The 3,883-nt window shown below is 41.5% G+C and overlaps 1 pseudogene; it reads right to left on the reverse strand.

Moving 5' to 3' along the window:
* Positions 1-277: 277 nt before the first annotated feature.
* Positions 278-2,104, reverse strand: LOC136445690 (galanin receptor type 1 pseudogene; annotated as a pseudogene).
* Positions 2,105-3,883: the final 1,779 nt, after the last annotated feature.

Below are 3,883 nucleotides of genomic sequence, written 5' to 3' on the forward strand. Positions count from 1 at the left end.
TCTGCAGAAACTCACCATAGCTATACGAATTGACGAACGTAAGTAGGTCCTAAGATTTAAATTTCATACTAAGTTAATTTTCTCTGTCATGTATTCCCCGGAAGCCCTTCAAATGATTATGCTTTATTGAAATGTTTAGACTTCGCTAAACACAAAATCAAGATAAAAGGTTGCGCAAATCATTTGTGACCTTAGTAGTTCCGGTAAAAGCATGCTTCTTGCAGCACTCAGTGGATTATGAATAGCTCTTCCTATCATTTTACAAATAAATTTGGTCTTAGACATTACTTTCTATTTTCAGTCCGTGTGATGGAGATTCGTCGTTCTGTTCTAAAATAAACCGAACGTGTCTTGGACTCTCACTTTCCCGACCGGAGACGTTTAAAGCTTGCTTAGAATACTCAACTCTCACCATAGTGCGCTTATAGCCTTGTACTGGTTGGACATCACTATTCAACGTACGGATGCTCCGTCTTGAAGACTGTCGTTTGTGGCCTTGCCAGAGTAACCGTTTGATGTCCTTTTTGAAGTTGTCCGATAGAAATACATAGATGAACGGGTTCATGCATGAGTTCGCGTAGGCAAGGCAGTGAGCCGTAAGCTTGAGCACAAGCGTCCCCAATGTGTAAGGAAAGTTACCGAAGCTCAGCCACATTGTTGTCACGTGGTGAGGGAGCCAGCAGATTCCGAAGACAGTGACGACAACTATGACCATCTTGACAGCTTTCTTTTTCGCACCAATAGCCTTTTTCATGCCGCTCCACTTCTCGCTCTGTTGGAGCACATGTGGGACACACCACAACTCCCGCAAAATGTTGATGTAACAAAAGGTGATCAGGATGAAAGGAAGAACATAACTGATGAAGAAGAGCGATGCTATGAAGATCGGTCTACCTTGAGAATTGGGCCACTTGTCATAGCAAAGACGAAACCAGCCGTCAGACCAATGCTCTCTATACAAGTTGTAGTAGAGAGCATACGGTGAGGCTACTGCAAAGGACACTGTCCAAATGACTAGGCAGGAAACTGTAGCTACTTTCCACGTGCGAAGGTAAGCAGTTGTGATCGGGTACATCACGGCCAGGAACCTGTCGAAAGACATTGCCGTGAGGGTGAAAGTGCTGGAGAGCATTGTGACGTAGATGAGGTAGTTGACAAACTTGCACATGAAGCCACCGAATATCCACTCGGGTAACGTGTATATGGTGCCTTGGAATGGTACACAAAACACGATGAACATCAGATCGGCAATGGCAAGGTTTAGGATGAATACGCTTGTGGTGCTGCGATGGTTTCTCTTATTGCAGGTCATGATGACGATGACGAGAGCGTTGCCTGTAACACCGATTAGAAATATTATGGAGAACACAACTGGAATGGCGATCGCCTGCGGCTCCAAAGATGAAGTCATGTTGTCCGGAACCGGCAGAGAATCGTAAAAGATCCAGGAACTGTTGTTCGTCATGATGTCAGTTCTTCAGCAGTAAAAGGGTTCTCGACAATTCTTTCAAGCACGGACTCTTTCCAGGGATTAACAATTTTGTCTTGTTTTGGTGAATGCTGTAATAGTCTATCTTCAGTATGTGAACAATTTTGCTTTCTAAGAAAGCATCCAACTGCAATGGGTGATGGCAAATTGGATGGTCGCCAGGCTGTATCTCTACCACCCAACGGCACTGACAATTAGCTTTTTTGCCTCTTTGCCGAAGGAAATCGTCTTGTTGAAATCGACCGACGTTGGGTTGAACTTCTATGCCTGTGGAAATAAGAAAAAAACAGTAGAAGTATTAAAAAAAAAAATTCAAGTAAAGACTGTCGTTCACTGCTGGAGGACAGGTCTGAGTAGAGGCGAAGAACCCAATGCTCCCCGTGGTTGCATCGCTAGATGTTCCCGTTCAAGATTCAAAGAGTCTTCCAAGTATTTTGGCTTATTGGTTGAATGCTGTGATAGGTGACAGTCTGTGAACAATTCTGTGTGTTTAGAAAGCATCCAACTGCAATGAGTGATAGTTAAAGATCCATGACCTATAGTTCGTCATAGTGCCCGTAGACGTTTTGCTTACAATTATTTCAAGGGAACTGTCTTCAATATAGAAAATATTTCAGTCTGTTTGTTTTGGTTTTGTGACCAGCTACTTTTGAAAACTTTGGGTTTCTGGAAAAAATCCAACTGCAAAATTAAAACCTATTGGAAAATGTGAAGAACGTCAGGTTGTGTCTGTACCAGCCAACAGCAATATCAATTAGTTGTTGCGAGTCTTCACCAAAAGAAATCGGCTTATGGAAATTGTTCGACGTTGGGTTGAGCTTTGTTGCCTGTGGAAATGAGAAAAATTACACATGTAATGACAATCACACTCAAAGCTTCCTGTCTATGATTTGAAACTTTAGCTACAGTGCACTACAAGTTTAGACATTTGCCCTGCTGTCCCACGTATCAGTTGCTCGTAACGTTTTATGTTCTCTCAGGCACAAGTTGCATAACCCGCAAATCAGTCAACACAAATTTTGTGCCCCGGGTATCTTACAATATTATTCATTGTGAAGAGTGAAATTGAAGCTCTTGCCCCCAAACCATGTATTTGTTGACCTTTGACGGGAGAATCATCGCTTATGCCCGGGGAGAATGATCACAGCTTCGGGTAACATAACTCCAACGCTCTTTTTGGGGGGAGAAATTGACTCTTTGTTACGCCCAAGGGAGCAATGCTTACAGGCTTATCGCTGCACCACAGATGGTATATCTACAGCATTACTGTCCTTTACGTAACAAGGTTGCTAAGTGGTTTCCCAAAACAGAATTTCATCCTGATGTTATCATTCGACGACTTTTCCATGCCTACACGGGAATCAAATGCTGATCGGGGTTCCTGATGCATTTTTGATGCCATTAAATGTAAAATGGGAACCAATAAACATGTTGAACACCTTTTGCTTACATGATATCCTACATAGATTGATTTTGTTTTATATTTTGTATCCTATACGTAACGGATGAGGTCAGTAAGGCTAATGACTATCCAGGAACTATGCTAAACGAAGTATGCTTTCATACGCACAGAATTACACACAATCTACATCATTTCATTTACTGCAAAATTTAATCTTGAAAAGTAGTACGACCAATCCATACGAATGTACCGTTAAGCGTAAGAGAATGTGATTAAAAAAAAGATATAAACTGTATATTAGGCAAGCTGTATACCACTCCGACGGTATGGGTTCAGCGGACCACATCGACCGGCCAAGAAGATAACTGCAACTTCTTGACCTCCGTATCACTGGACAGTATTTCAGCGACCATCCGGAGTAGCTTGTTATTGTCGTTACGGTCTTACATTTGCTAGTTCTGCGTGTATGGTTAAATTCATCTTATCCACAGGGCTTGGCATTTTGACATTGGATGTATAGACCTATGCTGGACCTAATCATCTAATGCGTGACCCGTAAATGGAGATACTCATTTGGGGGTGATGAAATTCAGATCGGTATTGAAGATGATGATTTTAAGCCGATATCTCTCCATCTATAAATTTAACGGGCAGAATAATGCCAGGGATGAATTTTGAAAGCACTGCCCCTGAAATGTCATGGCTGGCATTGCAATAAAGGTTATATGTAGAGTCATGAGAAAATACTAACGAAATTATCAAATCTCAATTAATGAAATAACAAGATAAAAACTATCATATCTCGTTTGAGAACTCATACTGATATTTTTTTTGCACTCGTGCTCTTCGGGAACTTTTGTCGGCAGAGGCTATTCTTTTTCCATCACATTAAACACAGTGCAGAAGACATTATCCAAAGTGTATGTTTACGAGTTGAAACAAGCTTCTCATATCGATGTTTATTGATCCCGAAAAGACCTGGTTGTTCTGAT

Source organism: Branchiostoma lanceolatum, chromosome 12 (genome assembly GCF_035083965.1).
Source record: "Branchiostoma lanceolatum isolate klBraLanc5 chromosome 12, klBraLanc5.hap2, whole genome shotgun sequence".
Taxonomy (NCBI): Eukaryota; Metazoa; Chordata; class Leptocardii; order Amphioxiformes; family Branchiostomatidae; genus Branchiostoma; species Branchiostoma lanceolatum.